Raw genomic sequence first — 19117 nt, forward strand, 5'->3', positions numbered from 1 at the left:
ATAAGAGCCATTCTCTAATAGGTCAAAGGACAGGCATGTTTTCAAAGGAAGAAATCCAAATTATCAATAGCCTTAGGACAAAATGCTCCAAGTCCCTTAAAATGAGAGAAGTGCACATTAAAACAACTCTTTTCTTTCAGGCTGTAAATCATAGAGATCCGCGGGTTCAGGAACAGTCCCCTCTTTCTGTTTCACAGCAAGGTACATGGAAACGCCCCATTCACCAGGCCCTGGTGGAAACCAGAACAAAAAATCAATATACCATTAAAGTAAAGGACTCTAAACAAAACAGGTGACAAGGAGAAGGGGAGGGAAAGAGTTCCCAGACTATGTCCTCTCTCCCCAGCGTCAAGGCCAAGCCAAGGACGGGAGGAAGGGAGGAAGAAAGGATGGAAACATCCACCTGAGAAGGGGAGGGAGGGAGTGTCTCCAAAGGCTTCTCCCACCTAACCCCATTGCATCTCCCCACCCCCCAAGCTCCATACCTCCAGTCAAAGGCCTGGGCACACAGGAAGCCCCAGGCAGAAGCAGCCCTGGGGGAGCAGGCACAGGAGCACCCACCCACACAAATACACGCCCCCCCCCAGCCTCTGTCTTACACACCCACACAGACACACACAGATTATACTACCTACATATAAAACACAGGCATAAACAAAAGTATTGATACTCCCAGGATCTTCCACCCACCCTCACACGCAACCTCCGGAGCACTAAGTCAAGGGTCCAATTCATGAAAAGGTTGGAGGGGGAGAGAAGGGAAGAAAAGAAAGGGAGAGCCTGAGGCAGGAGCAGGGGAGGGGCACTCACCTCACTCAGAGACACTTAGGCATTAGTAGGACCCTCAGGATCCGTCAGTCTGGAAGAAGGAGGGAAGATGGGGATAACTGAGGGGAGGGGCGTGCAGGGGAAAGGGAAGGGAAGTGGATGAGGGGCAAGCAGACCTCTAGCTGCCCATCCTACTCACATCCTCCAGAGACAAAGAAACTCACTGTTAATAGAAGGGAGGAGAGCCCCGCCCCCCGCCTCCAGGCCAGCACACGGTGACGTCACTGCAGGGCGGGGCTAGTCTCCTCCTGAGCAAAGAAGGAAGGGAGGAGGGGGTTTCTGATATCAGGCTAAGAGCGGTGGGGAGCCCTCCCAGTCATTTCTCTCTACCTCCATGACCCAAACAGAATAGGGAAGGTGGCCACAGGTGCATCTTCCACGTGGAGGTGGCGCGGAGCACTGACCAGGGTCCCAGGTTCCCGCGGGCAGGCTGCTGGGGCTGGGGTGGGGTGCAGCAGCTGAGCTCAGCTTGGGGTTGTCGGCCTCTTTATGCAAGCTGGGAGGGAGAGGACAAAGAGGGGACCGGGGAGGTGGAGGGAGGGGCGCCCTGGGCTCCGCAAAGGGGAGGAGCACTGTAGCTGCAGCAGCATCTGCAAAGTAGTAGTGAAAGGAACATGGATTCCGCACAACCCCCAGAGCAGAGAAAGAGAGTGGGGGGGGGAGGTGTAAGAAAGGGGCGGGGCTCAGCCTTCTTTCTCCCGCCAAGAGGAGACAAAGATCTGGGCGGGGGAGGGGGTGAGGGAGAGTGGGGCACCAAGGTGGGCAGGGTGTCTGCCCCGGCTGTGCATGTGTGGGTACCCTAGTCTAAATCCTATGTAATACAAACCTTCCAGAGCCTGGACAAGAGGGAGCCACATCCTCTTTTCTGGCTCAGTGTCCTCTACAAACTGGAGACAAAATGCCCCAAATCCCTTATAATGAGAGAAGTGCACATTAAAACAACTCTCTTCTTTCAGGCTGTAAATCACAGAGATCCGCAGGTTCAGGAACAGTCCCCTCTTTCTGTTTCACAGCAAGGTACGTGGAAACGCCCCATTCACCAGGCCGTGGTGGAAACCAGAACAAAAAATCAATATACCATTAAAGTAAAGGACTCCAAACAAAAGAGGTGACGAAGAGAAGGGGAGGGGAAGAGTTCCTAGACTGTGTCCTCTCTCCCCAGCGTCAAGGCCAAGCCAAGGATGAGAGGAAGGGAGGAAGAAAAGATGGAAACGTCCACCTGAGGAGGGGAGGAGGGGAGGAAGGGAGTGTCTCCAAAGGCTTTTCCCTGCTGGCCTCCACCCCACGGCTACCCAAGCCCCAGACCTCCAGAGAAAGGCCTGCGCAGGCAAGAAGCCCCAGGCAGAAGCAGCCCTGGAAGAGCAGGCACACAGGAGTACACACACACCCATACATACACAAGTACACACACCCACACATTCATCCTCCCCCGACACTCAGATGATCCTATCTACAGACACAACACAGGCATAAACAAAGGTATCCATACTCCCAGGACCTTCCACCCAACCTTACACACAACTTCCTGACCATTAAGAGAAGCAAATTCGGGAGCGGGGGTCCTCGGCTTCATGAAAAGTTTGTGGAGTAGTTAGGAGAAGAGAAGGAGAAGAAAGAAGGGGACTGAGGCAGGGGCAGGGAGGGGACACTCACCTCACTCACAGACACTGAGGCAAGCAGGACCCTCCGGATCGGTCAGTCTGGAAGATGGGGGTAACGGAGGGGAGGGGTGTGGAGGGGAAGGAAAGGGGGGGCACTCGGGCATGCAGCTGCTCACCCCACTCACATTCTCCTCCGCAGACAAAGACTTCCAAGTAATAGATGGTGAGAGAGGGTGGGCACAGTGACGTCACTGTAGGGCGGAGCTAGTCTCCTACAGAGCAGAGCGGGATGGGAGGAGGGAGAGAGGTTCTCTGACATCAGGGTCAGAGCACTAGGGAGCCCCCCCCCCCACCAGTTATTTCTCTCTGCCCTCATCACCCAAACTGGCTAGGGGAGGGGACCGCAGGAGCATCCTCCACCTGGAGGTGGGCCTGGGGCTGACCAGGGTCCCAGGTTACTGAGGGTAGGCTTCGGGGGCTGGGGGTGGGGGGCAGCAGCTGAGTTCAGCTAGAAGTTCTTGAGGTTCGGCCCCTTCACAGAAAGTGGGAGGGGAAGGACAGAGAGGGGATGGAGGAGGTCGAGAGAGGGATGTCCTGGCTCCACAAAAGTGAAGAATATAGTAGCTGCAGCAGCATCTGCAAACCAGTAGTGGATGGGACTTGGATTCCTCACAACCCCTAGAGCAGAAAAAGAAAGTGGGGGGGGGGAGGTTTAAGGAAGGGGTGAGGCTCAGCCTCCTTTCTCCAGGCAGGAGGAGACAAAGATCAGGTTGGTCGGGAAGGAACAGGGAGACACCAAGGGGGACAGCGTGTCTGCCCCCGTTGTTCATGTGAGGGTACTCTGGTCTAAACCTTCCAGAGCCTGGAAGCCTGGAAGGGAGCCACACCCTCCTTTGTGGCTCAGCCTCCTCTACCGAGGAACTTAATACATTTCTTTCTAAAACTCTTTCAGATTCGAGGTTTTATTCTCTCCAACACCAGCCGCCCTCCCACTAGTGAATTGGCACAGTGGAGAGACACCTGGAATTGGAGGCACAAGACCTAGACTGAAGGTCTGCCTTACTCATTGTGTGGCCATAGGCTAGCCACTTAAACTCTCTAAACCTCAACTTTCATATCTGTGAAATGGGGGTGATAATAATACCTAGGCTAAGTAAGTTACTGGGTAGTTCTAAGGTTCAAAGGAGATGTTTTGCAAATGGCTTTTCAAACCATGAAGCACTATACAAGTCTTACTTATTATCATTATGATTCATCTGTTAGTCTTTTTGTTGCAGTTTACATACCCTACTACCGATTCTTTTCTGTGTAGTATTCCTCAGATCATTGCATAGAATTGTTCTCTTTTGTAACTCAATAAAAGTACTGGGATGTTAACTCCTCTGCTGCAGGCTCCAGGAATAATCTTTAGGACAATTCAAGGAGGAGAAAGGACTGTGGGGATCACATGTTCTTCAAGCTGTTCCCCCATGGTTTTCAGTTCTTCCCCTAGGTCTCTGTATGTTGCAAGCTTTTCATCCATGCAGCTTAGAGATTAGGAACATTTGCTATGCTATTAAAAACATCGTACTTGATTTTTTTATGGATCAATGGCATCACTAGGAGATGGGTCTGATAGTTTTGTTCCATGACAATATTCCAATTCCAGTTCAATTTATTTCTGAATTCCCAAGGATATCCTGAGATCTCCATTTGCAACATCAACATTTTATCTGTTCTCCTTGGAAAGCTATTGAGCTTCTGAGGGATAATTCTATCCACCAGTTCACGTCTTGCTAAGTATTGATTAGGTACTAATGTTTTACAGCCTGCAGTGAAGCTTCTACCATTTCCTTCCCTGGTCTGTGCTGATTGTTAAATCTGGCCTGTTTAAGCACGATATGTAATTTCTCCTATGATGACCTGATGTGGGCTTCACATCAGAAATCCCTTCCTTTCCTACAAACAAAGCCACGTGATGAGCAAGTTTTCCTGGTTCCCTGTACACACCTTAGTGGTTGAAATCCTGTGGAATGTCACCTGCTGAGGGCATCTGGACTTCATTCCCAGAGACTGACCACTTTCAGATACACTGGACACATTCAGGGGTGAATATCTATTTATTTTTTAACTTACTTTTATTATTGCTAAATGAAGTGTTACATCTCTGTGTTCCTCAAGTATTCCAGTCAGTTTTAATTTTGTTTGATATGGACTTTGAGAACATTCCTCAATCCTCTCCCTCCTTTTTAATGAGGAAGTGTTGATGTCTGTGCTTCTTCATGATGTAGATTTTTGTTAGCATAATTGGAAAGTATCTGTTTTTGTTCATTTTTGCAAAAATAGGAGACGGCCTTTCTATACTAGGACCTGTCTAAGAGGGTAGCTACTTTAAGAAGGCCATCTTCTGGGAGGGGAACTGGGAAGCAGGAAAATGCTCTCCCCCCCCCCCACCAATTTGGCAGGCAAAAGGTTCAAAGGGCTGGGTGGTTGATTCTGAGAGTTCCAGGCATTGAAATCTATCTTCTATAAGGTGGATACATAACGAATGAAGACAAAATTAAAGCAATGCTTAGGAGTTATTTTGCCCAGTCATATACTGGCAAAAGTTATAATTTATGCAAAATGGAAGAATACTCACAAAAATATGAACTGCTCATCTTAACAAAAGATGAAATAGAATTCTTAAATAACGCCGCCTTAGAAGAAGAAATTGAGTGAGGTATAAGTGAGCTCCCTAGGAAAAAATCCCCAAGACAAGATGGATTTGTAAGTAAATTGTACTAAACATTTAAAAACTTTTCATCTCAATACTATATAAACTATTTAAAAGAGCAGGTATAGAAGGAGTCCTATCAAATTCTTTTATGGAACAAATATGTTTTTGATACCTGAACAAGGGGATAGGGGTATACACAAACTAATATCTTATTGGTGGAGCTGTGAAATGACACATCCATTTTGGAAAGAAATTTGGTAAAAAAGTAACAAAAACATCCACAAAGCCTATAAAATAAGGACTCCATTACAGCCCAAGGAAGTCATCAATAAGAAAAAAAAAAGTCCCCATATATGCAAAAATTCTCATAACAGCCCTCTTTGTAACAGCTATGAATTGGAAGCAAAGTAGATGCTTATCACCTGGGGAACTGCTAAACAAGGTGTGGAACATGAATTACCTGGAATACTACACCAGGCTATAAGAAATGATGTGTGTTATGAGTACAGTAAGTATGGAAAGATCTTTGTGAAGTGATGCAAAGTGAATTAAGCAGAGCCAAGAAAACACAATATATACACGGTAACTACAACAACTGAAATGGAAAGAATGAGACACAAAAATTTAGAAGTTGTTATCTGTGACAAAATGCTAAAGTTCAAGTGGGATTGAAAAGGAGATGTGAGAAGATGCCAGCAACCTACCCCATCCAGGACATAAGAGGTCCACAGGTGTTACACATTGCACACCATTTCCCAAATGCATTGATCCACTGTGCTCAATTTTCCTCCCTGAAACAAATAAAAACAATTACTGTATGTCACACGACATAGTTCTTGAAGATGGGGAGAGGGAGGGATTCCTGGGATACCTTGGTGATGTAAGAAACAGTAAACATTAATAAAGAAGTCTAAAAAGATGTCAAGCACTTCAAGAGTAATTTTGGAGGTGGGGAAGGAGGAAAGAAAGGGGTTTGAGTTAGTAATTATCACTAGCAGTTCCAAAGTATACTACAAATCCATGATTGTGAAAACAATTATTCTTGTTTGGTCCTGTCTGACTTTTCCTGACCCCATTTGGGCTTTTCTTCACAGAGATACTGGAGTGGTTTGCCATTTCCTTCTGAAGCTCATTTGACAGATGAGGAACTGAAGGAAACAGGGTGAAGTGACTTGCCCAGGGTCACACAGCTGGTAAGTTTCTGAGGCCAGGTTTGAACTCAAGGAGCTGATTCTTCCTGACTTCAGGCACACTGGGACACTTAGCTCCCTGGAAAAAAATTGGAACATGTTAAAATGTGAGAGGTTGATCAATGGAAAAGATTAGTTATGCAATGTACAGAGGCAAACAAATAATGTAACTTAGTGTTTAATAAATTCAACAGCAAATTAGAGGAATAAGGAGGAAATTACTTTTCATATCTATGGATAGGGGAAGAGATTATGACAGAACAAGTAACAGAGAGAATCACTGAAAATAAAATGGGTGATTCTGCTTCTATAAAGTTGAAATATTTTTGCACAAACAGATCAAATGCTGTCAAAATAAGGAGGGTAACAGTTAAATGAGGGAAAATATCTTTGCAGTAAAGTTCTCTATGGATTGTTGCCTATGCAAGATATAGAATGAACTGATTTCAGTTTCTAAGATTAAGAGCCATTCTCCAATAGGTCAAAGGGACAGGAGGTTTTCAAAGGAAAAAATCCAAGCTAACAATAGCCTTATGGCAAAATGTTCCAAATCCCTCATAATGAGAGAAGTGCATGTTAAAAAGTGTCTCTTTTTCAGTCTGCAAATCATAGAGATCTTGAGGGTTCAGGGACAGTCTCCTGTTTCTGTTCCACAACAAGGTACATGGAAATGCCCCTTTTACCAGGTGCTGGTTGAAACCAGAACAAAACATAAATATGCCATTAAAGTAAAGGACACCAAAAAAAAAGAGATGATATAGAGAAGGGGAGAGGAAGAGTTCTAGCCTGTTTCAGAGGTTTGTGGCCACAAGGGGAGACCCAGGCGTGGGCACCACAGAGCTACTAGTGTAATGCAGAACATTATTTTGCCATTTAGGTAGAAGGGCCCTTTAAGCCATGGAAAGCAAAAGCTGGTACTTCATCTTGCCCCAGACCTCTTTCCTCCTAAATCCAAACAACAGTGAAATGTACTCTTGCATAGCTCAGCATACCCTGTACCTCCAATGCAAATGGATAAGAAAGCTTGCAATATAATTGCTTTAGATAATTATGTTTATACCAGAGACCAGGACACCTGGTCTGGTTTGTGTGATCCCTGACCCGTAATGATGGGGTGCTCCTGTGCTTGTGCTTGTACTTGTGCCCCAATTTCTCCCTAATCTTAGAAACACTGTCTCTGACAACCACTCCCCAGTCCAAGGACACTGTGCCTAGCAGTTATTCATGCATGGGCCTCAGCACGACCCTTATCTCTCTCCCTGGTACAGCTACACAGAACTGGGCTGCTCAGGCCCCAGCCCTCAGATCATGTCTCTGGAAGCCTCCCAATTCCTTAGTAAGTTGCTGTGTTGTGAGAAAGCTTTCCCTTGTTGCAGAGCATTCTCTCATCAAGACAGAGGGAGAGGGGTGTCCTCGGCCAGCCCAAGGACTCTTCCTCCTGCCAGACTCCAAAGATCCATCCCCCTCCCTGTCCGGTATATTCCCTGTACTTTCCCATCCATAGCCCCCAAAGACACCTGCACCTTTGGATTACCTCATCCGTGTTCCTGGCATTTCTTTCCCATGCTGTTTTCCATATAAACCCTAGCTCGACCCCTGATCAGGGCTGCTTGATTTGGATGGGCATACCCCTTGCAGCTGCGTGCTAATAAATCCACATTTTAAATTATGGCTGGGTCTCGCTCGCTGATTTCTCGATACAACACTAGCACCCTACTGGAGGGCAGGTAATAACCCTGACAGCAGGGACCAGTGAAAACCTGCAGCTTAGGACTGACACATCCGAGGTTGTATAGTTTACTCAAGAACTGATTTTCAAAAGCCCCAGTTTTTAATACCGGTAGTCCACATTAATTGCTGAAAAAAATGTCTAGTATAATGTAATATTAGCCAAGTTCCCATGGGTAACCAAACTTCCTAAGAAGCTAAAGTCATCTCCCCACACACACACAAGCAGAGACCAGCACGTTGTATGTCTCCATATTATGGGCCAAAACTTGCAGGTATTTAACTGATTGACAGAAATGGACCCAAGACAACCCTGTCACCATTAGCCAACCTGAGGTTCTTCTGATTGGGATAGAATAAACTACCTTGAGAACATTTTGATGAAGTTGGCCAGAAAATTAAATATCTCGAGTGGGATGCTTTTACTAAATGGTTACTCAAAACCACGAGACAGAACTTGTAGCTTGAATTCCTTAAAGGAAACCTTAAATGGAATTAAAAAGAATGGGGAAAGGGTGGAAGAGAAAATCTGTGCCCTACAGAATGACAGTGAGAATTGTACTGCTCAATCAAAAGTGTAAATCAAGGATTTGACTGTGTGTAGGACCAAGTCACCTCTCCCAGGAAAGATTTATCCAGCCATCCCTGGGAAAGATTCACCCTCCTCTCTCTGAGGATGAGGAAGGCAAGGCCCCAAGGCCAAGCCAAGGTTGGGAGGAAGGAAGGAAGGTTGGGAAAGTCCACGTGAGGAGGGCAGGGAGGGAGTGTCCTCAAAGGCTTCTCCCTGCTGACTTCCACAGCACCTCATCCCATGGCCCCTCAAGCCCAAGACCTCCAGACAAAGGCCTAGGCAGGTAGGAAGCCGCAGGTAGAAGCATCTCTGGAGGATTGGGCACACACAGGTACACACGTGCACACATACGTACACACATGATCCTACCTTCCTACAGACACAACACATGCATAAACCAAGGTATTAATACTCCCACGACCCATCCCTCCATGGCTACACACACCCTCCTAGTCACCAAGAAAAGCCAATTTGGGATGGGGGGAGGATCAGGAGAAGAATGAAGAGGAAAGAGAAGAAAATACAAGGTGGGGATGCAGAGGGACAGGAAGGGCAGCAGGAGGGGCTGTGGCAGAATTGGGGTGAACGCGGCTTACCTCATACACACCCATGTAAGAAAGCATAGGAACTTCTACCATCCCGAAGAGATGGAGGGGGAGTGGTATCAAGTGAGGGGGAGGGGAAGACATTAAGGCGGGGCAGATCTGCAGCTGCCACCCCCCCTCCAGACTGAGGGGAAAAGGGAACTCACTCCTTCTCCTCCCTCTCCACCTCTTCTTCCTCTTCCTCCTCCTCTATCCCTTCATCATCCTTCTCATCCTCCTCCTCCTCCAGAGACAAAAAGGAGTAACTTGGTCAGGGGCGGGGGGGGGGGGGGGGGGAGGCTGGCGGTTACAGTGATGTCACACTAGGGGCAGGGCTTCTCTACCCAGAGCAGAGGGAGGAGGGAGAAAAAAGGAGAGGGGGCTCTGTGATGTCATGCACAAAGGAGTGAGGAACCCCCCCCCCAATCATTTCTCTCAACTCCCATCACCCAGCCTGGGGAGGGCAAGGGTCCACAGTGCTTGGAGGGCCCAGGGCTGAACCAGGTCCCAGGTTTCTGAGAGCAGCTGCTGGGTGCTGGGTGGGATGGGGTTGGGCAGCTGACCTCAGCTTGCAGGGGGAGGGCAAGGTTGGCAGTGGTGGGGGTGCTGTGTCCTGGGCTCCACTTAAAGGAACAGCACAGTAGCAGACCACCAGCTACTGAATGGGACTTGGATTCCTGACAACCCCTAGAGCAGAGGAAGAAAGGGCTGGTCTGGGGCAGAGGAGGGTCTCAGCCTACTTCTTTCAGGGATGAGGAAACAAAATTGGGAGAGGAGCTGGGAGGAACAGGGGGGCACCCATGCATGCAAGCATGTCTGCCACTGACCCTGCTTGGGTTGGAGGAAACTAGAGGCAATCACTTTTGGGCTACTCCCCCCTCCAATGAAGAAGGACAGTTGAGGCAGAAGGTTGGGGAACCTCCCAGGTTCCAGGATGCTGCCCCACCCATGAGGAGCATCACCTAGGGGACCCAGAGACCCTCAGGGGGCCAAGGCATCTAACCAGGAGCCCCTGGAGAGGCTGAGAAGAAGGCGTCTTGATCAGACAGCTGCCGGGATAGAGAGTGGACACCTGAGGGTTATGGGCGACTCCCATATTTTCTCATTGGTCATGTTGTTTTCCTATCTGTGCTTATATTGCTCCTGTGGTTTATGCTTACACATGGGACCATCCCAACTGTACTCAAAAAGGCCCTAAACACCCTAGTATAGAGCCACCCCAGGGACCTTGTGGAATACATTCAGAAAGAGTGTAGGGGAGGCTTTTCAGGTTGAGGTGTGGGGTCCCAATTGGGGAAAAGCCATAAAAACTTGAACTCTGTGAAAGGTGAAAGCCCCAACATGGTGACCTGTTAAAAAATCAAAACTTAAGAGTCATAACTTAAAATACTATGACCGAGGACAGCCATAATGAGAATATCATGACCCATATGTGCCTGGTACATGATCAACACACAAACTTATATTTGGGCATAACATTGGTTTAATGCCCAAGCCCATTGCTAAGCAGAAAACCAAAAATATCCACCTATCAGAAGTGATGCTCTCTCTAACTCATCCTTCCTTTGTTTTCTATAATTACCACGGGCATTTTAAGGTTCCTTCATGGAGATCTGCTGGACTGTTTGCCTGCCATCCCAGACTGATGATTGGCCCTGTTTTGTTACTACTGCTAATGACTGATTAAACTACCACCTATAATCAATCCGGAGCTTCTTGGCCTATTCCTTTGGTATCAAAAAGAACACCCCACGATTATGGAGAAGGTACAGGGTTACCCAGCCAATTCTGAACTTTACAGTTTAAAAAGTGCAACCCATGTAAAACATTTCCATATTTCCCAGGCCTCAGTGTGATGGAGGCAATGCCCATTCAATGATTAAACCCAGGTAAGAAGTGAAGCAAAGAAGAGTCTCTATTACCCAGTCAAAACCAGAAACAAACAGTAGCAATTTCTATTTACATTCACTCTGAGCCAATCAGGATCTAAGCAATGACCAAGTGAGGCTTGGCCTGGGACCTATTGTTTGCCAATCAATGACAAGGTCTCCCTCCCACTTCACCCAGGGTCATTTCCCATCACCTTTATATATATCTTGTGCTAAAATCTGATGGCTGTGGAGGAGAAGGTGAGGCTGGTGACTTTGCACAGCCATCCATCACTTAAATCCAATTCACTTGCATGTCATGTCATGACCTCCCTGATATCATGGTCTTCTTAGAGAAAGAAGGACAAGTAACAACAACAAACAATTTCCATGTTAGTCATTTTGTGGAAGAAAATTCAAACCCCAACCAAACTGAAAAGAAAATGAAACATAGCATGCTTTAGTCTGTGTTCAGATGCCATCAGTTCATTCTCTGGAGGTAGACTATCCTTTGGGATAGTCTTGGATCATTGTAGTAGTGAGAATAGCTAAATCATTCACAGCTGTTCATCATAGGATATTGCTGTTTCTGTGTTCAAAGTCCTCCTGGTTCTGCTCAATTCACTTTACATGATGAGTTCATTTCAGTCTTTCCAGGTTTTTCTGAAATCACGCTGCTTGTCATTTCTTACAACACAATAATATTCCATTACAATCACATACCACAACTAGTTTAACCATTCTCCAACTGATAAGTATAAATTTCCACTTCTTAGCCACCTCAAAAAGAGCTGCTATAAATATTTTTGTACATATAGGTCCTTTTCCTTTTTGATTGATTGCTTTGGGGTACTGACCTAATAGTGGAATTGCTGGATTAAAGGGTATGGATAGTTTTATAGCCTTTTGGTCATTCTTTCAAGTTGTTTTCCAGAATAATTATATGAGTTCACAACTCCATCAATAGTGTATTGGTATCCCAGTTTTCCCATGTCTGCTCCTACACTTATTATTTTCATTTTCTGTCTTATTAGCTAACCTGATAGGTATGAGGTGGTACCTCAGAGTTGCTTTAATATGGATTTTTCTAATCAATAATGATTTAAAACATTTTTCCTATAACTATGGATAGCTATGATTTCTTCTTCTGAAAACTTTTATTTATGTGTTGGATAATTTATCAATGGGGGAATGTTTTGTACTCTTATAAATTTGACTCAGTTCTCTATATATTTGAGAAATAAGGCCTGTTAGAGGTACTTTTTCCTAGCTTTCTGCTTTCCTTCTAATTTTGGTTGCACTGGTTGGGTTTGTGCAAAACCTTTTAAATTTAACATAATCAAAATTTATCGGTTTTACGTTTCATTGTGTTCTCTTTCTTCTATTTGGTCCTAAATTCTTCCCTTCTCCATAGATCTGACAGGTAAATTATTCCATGCTTCCCTAATTTGCTTTTGCTATCATCCTTTATGCCTAAATCATGCACCCATTTTGACCTTATGTTGATATGAAGTGTGAGAAACTGATATACGTAGTTTTTGCCATTGTGTTTTCAAGTTTTCCTAGAAGTTTTTGTCCAATAGTGAATTTTTGTCCTAAAAGCTTGGATCTTTGGGTTTATCAAATACTTAATTACTATGGTCATTTACTACAATGTATTGTGTACCTGGTCTATTCCGTTGAGACACCACTCTATTTCCTAGCCAGTACCAGATTGTTTTGATGACTACTTCTTTATAATACAATCTGAGATCTAGTAAAAGTAGATCACATTCCTTCATTTTTTTTCATTGATTCCCTTAGTATTCTTGACCATTTGTTCTTCCAGATGAATGTTGTTATTTTTTTTCTAGGTCTATAAAATAATTTTTAGTGGTTTTATTGATTTAGCATTGAATAAGTAGAATTATTTAGGTTGAATTGTCATTTTCATTTTATTGACTCAGCCTATTCACGAAACATGTAACTCTGAAGAACTTTATCACAATTAGGGCAATTAGAAGTTGTATACACAAATAGAGGATCTGGGGTGTGGGTTGACTATGATGAGGTGAGAAATAAGACTGCACTGGGAGAAAAGGGAAGTTTTAGATAGACTGGGGTAAATTATCTCACATAAAAGCGGTAAAAAAGAGGTAATACAGTGGAGTAGAAAAGGGGGGGGCGGTGAGCAACCTTGAGTCTTTCTTTCATCCAAATTGGCTCAAAGAGGGAATAACACACACTCTCAGTGAGATTCAGATATCTATCTTACCGTATAGGGAAGAAAGAAGTGGGGGAACTGATGAAAGAGAGGGCCAACTGGGGGAGGTAGTGGTCAGAAGTAAAATATTCATGAGGAAGGACAGAATGAATGGGAGAGAGAGAGAGAGAGAGAGAGAGAGAGAGAGAGAGAGAGAGAGAGAGAGAGAGAGAGAAGTGGGGAAAACAGGATGAAAGGAAATACATAGTTGTCATAACTGTAAATGTGAATGGGATGAATGTAACCATAAAAGTAAAGTAGATAACAGAACGGATTAAAAAAAGAATCTTACAGTACACTATTTACAAGAACCACATTTGAAGCAAAGAGATATGTACAGAGTAAAGGAGGGGACTGGAGCAGAATCTATTATGCAGGGGTAGTAATCAGAATTTCAGACAAAGCAACACCAAAATAAAAAACGATATCATAGACAATGAAATGATATTAATACTAAACATATATGAAGCAAATGGTATAATATCTCAATTTTTAAAGTAGAAGTTAAATGAGCTACAAGAGGAAATAAACAATAAAACTATACTACTGGGAGACCTCAACTTTCCCTTTTCAGAACTAGATAAATCTAACCAAAAAACAAACAAGAAAGAAGTGAACAGAATTTTAGAAAAGTTCGATATGAGAGAACTCTGAAGAAAATTGAATGAGAGTAGAAAGGAATATTCCTTTTTCTCAGTGATACATTGCACTCCATCCACTGAGCCAAGTAGCTTCCCCCAATAAGATTTTCCCTAGCCCAAATACATGACTGAATCATTCACATTGCCAAAATAACCTCTGACCTTTAGGGCACTTTACCTATAGCAACAGGGCAGCTAAATTGCTCAGTGAATAGAACACTGGGCTTGGAATCAGGAAGACTCATCTTCATCAGTTCAAACCCCTTGCCCAAAGCCCTCACTGCTACCTCTAGAAGCCAGAGCAGAGATGGAGCAGCTGGCCTCTGGGAAAATGGTATACCAGTGTGAGTAGGGGAAGAGAGAGTAGCTTCTTAGTCTGTGCTAGGCATGAATGACCTCACTTGATTCTCACTGCCCCTCCCCCCCAATGAGGTATTATTATCCCTATTTTATAGGTGAGAAACCTGAGACTCAGAGAGGTTAGGTATCGGACATGGGCTTTGAACCCTCGTTGCCTTCTCTCTAGATCTCCTCAAGGAAAGGGTAACACAGGGGTGGGGAACTTGTGGCTTCAAGGCCACATGTGGCCCTCTAGGTCCTTGGGTATGGCCTTTTGACTGAGTCCAGGTTTTACAGAACAAATCCTTTTATTAAGGATATCTGTTCTGTGAAGTTTGGCTTCAGTCAAAGAGTGATCCTAGTCACTAGGAGGAATTCTCTCAAACCAGAGGAACAGGATCTCTTGTGAGAAACACCTGTCACTGGTGGTGCTGCTGCTGCTGGTGGTCCTTGCAGCTTTGCATTCCTAGGATACAGATTGAGTTCAGATCCAATTAGAATACACAGCTATTCAGCAGCATTATTTAGCTACTTAGGATAGGGAAGTGGAGAGGGAGAAAGACAGGAGGAATCATTCAAGTGAGAAAAGGAATGGATTTGGGATGCAGCTGGCAAGACCTACCATAGGACAAGTCCCCCTCTTCAAGGGCAAGAGACAACAGGAAGTGAGTCAATACTTTTATACTTGGAAAGGAAATCTATTTAGACAAAACTGCAGGTCACTTCTCCAAGGACAACCAACAGCTATCACAGCAATGGATGAAACCATTGGCTTCACTGTGTCCTTGCGTAGGATGACTTCTTTTATTTCTCCTTCTACAGGGGTTTGGGAATCTTCCAATACCAGACAATCAGGTGTTTAGGGGATGGGACAATTAAGATACTAAAAAGAATTGTATTTCCTACATTGCCAGTAGAGGACTTTTAGCTACTCTGTGAGTAATTGTGCTGAAAACATGGCAAATATAAGGTAGGCCTTACTTTTGCCTGATGGAAAATGCATAAAGGTCTAAGGATGATGCACAGTGCCTGGCACACAGCAGTCTCTTAATAAATGCTTGTTTGGGGCAGCTAGGTGGCGAAGTGGATAAAGCACTGGCCCTGGATTCAGGAGGACCTGATTTCAAAGCCAGCCTCAGACACATAACACTTAGTAGCTGTGTGACCCTGGGCAAGTCACTTAACCCCCATTGTCCAAACAAAAACAAATAAACAAATAAACAAACAAACAAACAAACAAATAAATAAATAAATGCTTGTTTGATGGACTGAGCACATAAAGAATTAAAACAATTCTTTCTTCTTCAGTGGTTTCTACCTCCCCAAGGACTAACCTAGGCTAAAGATCTCCCAACTACCAAGGAGAAATCCTTCGGAGGTCAAGAATATAGTCCTCTCCCTGGTGGACTCTGCCTTTTCAGGAACATATACTGCCTAACTGATGGTAGCTGCTCCTTCCTCCCTCCAACCCCCGATAATCCTTGTACTACCTGCTTCACAGGGCTGTAGTGAGAAAAATGCTTCATAAACCTGGAAACCTAGGGAGAGGAGAGCTATTAACTCACCTTATTCTCTTTAAGCCTCTATATCAGCATGCTCATTCTTAGAGATGGATGAATGATAGGACTCTGGGCCCAGAAAGGTATTGTGATATCCTTCCACACTCCCTACTCAGAAGATCCAATAAGTACTGTTTCTTACCCTCTTCTTACCCCTCCTCACTCCTCTACTTTACTTCCACCAGCCACCTTGCCCTGCTATTCCGCAAACTATCCCAACCTATCCTCTCCCTCCACCTTATCACCTTACCCTTTTATTTTTTTGAATTTAGAAGACTTTTATACTTACATATGTATATGTATATATGTATGTGTGTATATATATATACACATATATATATATATATACACATATTTATCATTCCCTCTGTAACCCATTCCCGATGAGAGTAGGGTTCCAGAACTACCTGCCCTCCTCCCCTATCTAATTCCTCTGTATCAGTTCTTCCTTTCTCAAATGAGGACTATCAAAAAATTGGGGTGACTAGGGCATATTTGTAGACAATACAGAAGGTGTCAGGATATAGTGAGCTATCAAAGATTAGAGGAAGAGTGGGGATGACACAAGCAGCAATGTGCTAGAGAAGACAGGATAGAAAGTCATCAGGGGCCCACATAGAGAGGTTTACCTTGGCAAAGAGAAGGGTCACTTCTACATGTTAAACAGAAGTGAAGAAGTAGATAATGGGGAAGACATCTGACTAATATGACATGAGGGGAAGAGAAGAAGGAGCTCTCAGCAAGTGACCTCTTTTTTTTTTTCTTCAGTAAAATGAGAGATAAGGGCCTCAGCTGAGAGGGTGGGTGAGTAATTCCACGGAAGGCTTAAGGAGGGATGAAAATATTTGGAATGGTTGCTTTGGTAAGTGGAAGAACAAATTGATTAGGGAGGTGTTAAACTACTGCCTGGCTGCAGTGAGGACCCAGTTGAGATTATGTGATATAAATTCATAAAGGAGCCAAATCATCAGTCAGTCAGTAAAGAACGATTTATTAAGCACTTATTATATGCCAGGCACTATGGTAGGCCCTGAGGATAAAAGAATGGCAAAAGGCAGTTCCTGCCTTCAAGGAGCTTACAATCTAATGGGGAATATAATTTGCCAATAGCTTAGTACCAATGAGCTAAATATAGGATAAGTAGGAAATAATTAATAAAGGGAAGTCAGTAGAATTAAGAGTGATTGGGAAAGACTTCCTGTAGAAGGTAGGAGTTTAGCTGGGACTTGAAGGAAAGCAGGGAGGTGAGATGGAGACAAGGAGGGACAACACTCCACACATGAGGGACAGCCAGAAAACAATGCCTGGAGACAAGAGATGGAGTGTTTTGTTCCTGGAGCAGCAAGGAGATAAGAATCACTAGATCAAAGAGTACATCATGGGGTGTAAGGAGTAAGATAACTGAAAAGGTAAGTGGAAAATAGGTTACCAATGACTTTCAATGCCAAAAAGAGGATTTTTTTATTTGATCCAAAGATGATGGGAAGCCACTGGACAATGGCAGAGGAGAAAGGAACCTTGGATCCCAGAATGTCACTGCTCCAGGGGGACCAATGACTATATCTAGATTGGCCAAGTAGAAGAGTCCTCAGCATACAGACAGACAGAGCTGGGAGGTTCTTCAGAACACTAAATATTACTGCTGGAAGGATGTATGCCCAAGCCCACATGATTTCTGCTAGGGATCTTCTGAATTAGGGAGAGGAACTGAGGTGAAGTCTATTGACAGTTGCCTAGGAACTTTGATCCTTGAAAGCTACCTAAAACCAAACTCTTCCTCCCACCATCTGACTTCTGGAAGAACCTGTAGTGTGTAGTCTACCCAATCCCGGAGTGAGGCCCTGCTCCCAGTGATTTTTAGTAATAACTAGATACAAAAGGAAAAAGGAATTTTTCCCTTGCCAGGTAACACAGATGAACTCATGTAAGTCCAGCAGAGTTTAACCCCCTGTCATTCTATTAGTGACTGATGCTAGCTGGTTTGGCTCAATCACTGCAAATTATTGATGAGGTGAATCATTTAATCAGTGTAAATGTGAAAGCATATGCAGGCATTGAAGACCTTGTGCCCAAAACCCCAACCCCTGGGCCCCAGAATGTTTGCCCCTGGCTTGTTCAAAGAGCAGGGAAGAGAACAGGAGTCTCACACCTTTTCCAGTGGAAATTCAGATCAAGTTAGCCATCCCCCCTCCAGTTGAATATAATCTCTCTAGAGGAAAAATTTAGTGTCCAGCAAGGCAGGAGCAGCTAGTTCCATTCACTGGTTACCATGGTGATTGGCATTGTGAAGGATACCTGGAATCCTGAGTTGCTGGCACTCAGACTACCTCTTTATCAGGCCCCCATTATGATCCCTAGGCCAGGAGGAGGGGAGGGCTTTTTCCCAGCTTTGTCCTGGACGGCCAGATGGGAGTGGATCTAAATCACCAGAGGCTCCAAAATATCAGGAGGTACACACAAATACACATATATGTACACACAGGCACTGTGTATATTAGATATATTGAGAGACAGAGAACAAAACCAAGATGGACATAGAGATGCAGAGACAGAGACAGGCAGAGCCAGAGAAAGAGAAATATACATGCCAACTGAAGAATAGTATGCATAAGAAGACACATCAAGCAAGTAGCTATTGCAATAAGGCATGCATCATGAAGGGTACAAACATGAAGTTGTCTGCTCTCTGGAACATCTTTTCTTGGGGCAATCTGGAAAATATCTTCTCGTCAGGGGCAACTCTTCAGTAGAATTGTTTTTCTGGTTCCAAGTTACTTGTTGAAACTCCTTAAGACAAGCAATTGTTACCATTCCTTTTTGAGACTCCAGTTCCAAATTCTCTCCCTTCCACCCTCCCTATACTCCTTCATTGAGAAGGCAAGTAAATTTGATATAGGCTATACATGTGTAGTCATTCAAAACATATCTATAATAGTCATACTGTGAAAGAAAATATAGAAATGAAAAAAAAACTAAAGAAAAATAAAGTAAAAAAAGTATGCTTCAATCTGTATTTAGATACCATCAGTTCTTCCTCGGGGAATAGACAGCATTTTTCAGCGTAAGACTTTCAGGGTTGTCTTGGATTGTTGTATTGTTGAGAGTACCTAAGTAATTCACAGATGATCATCTTACAATATTGCTGTTACTTTCTACACAGTCCATTTCACTTTGCATCAGCTCATATAAGTGTTTCCAGGTTTTTATGAGAGGACCCTGCTCATCATTTCTTATAGTAAGATGGTATTCCATCCTAATCACATACCAC

The 19117-nt window shown here is 44.3% G+C and overlaps 2 long non-coding RNA genes across 7 annotated transcripts in view; one reads left to right on the forward strand and one right to left on the reverse strand.

Annotated features, from left to right (window-relative positions):
* The window catches only part of LOC144454986 (uncharacterized), a 269329-nt gene that overhangs the window by 168631 nt on the left and 81581 nt on the right, over nucleotides 1–19117 (forward strand). The gene's annotated exons all lie outside the window — the stretch shown is intronic.
* LOC110203686 (uncharacterized) overlaps nucleotides 1–19117 on the reverse strand; it is a 222437-nt gene that overhangs the window by 11313 nt on the left and 192007 nt on the right. Inside the window, exons 1-3 of one of the 6 annotated variants that reach the window (XR_013483593.1) lie at nucleotides 2482–2734; nucleotides 811–1830; nucleotides 117–230 (exon numbers count right to left, since the gene is read on the reverse strand). The exons of 2 other annotated variants lie outside the window; for them this stretch is intronic. This is a non-coding gene — a long non-coding RNA (uncharacterized LOC110203686). Of the gene's footprint in view, nucleotides 1–116; nucleotides 231–810; nucleotides 1831–2481; nucleotides 2735–19117 lie in introns of those variants that run through there. 3 more of the 6 variants (XR_002323042.2, XR_013483592.1, XR_002323041.1) reach the window with 3 other exon arrangements.

Source organism: Phascolarctos cinereus, unplaced genomic scaffold, assembly GCF_003287225.1.
Source record: "Phascolarctos cinereus isolate Bilbo 61053 unplaced genomic scaffold, phaCin_HiC Scaffold_8;HRSCAF=390, whole genome shotgun sequence".
NCBI lineage: Eukaryota > Metazoa > Chordata > Mammalia > Diprotodontia > Phascolarctidae > Phascolarctos > Phascolarctos cinereus.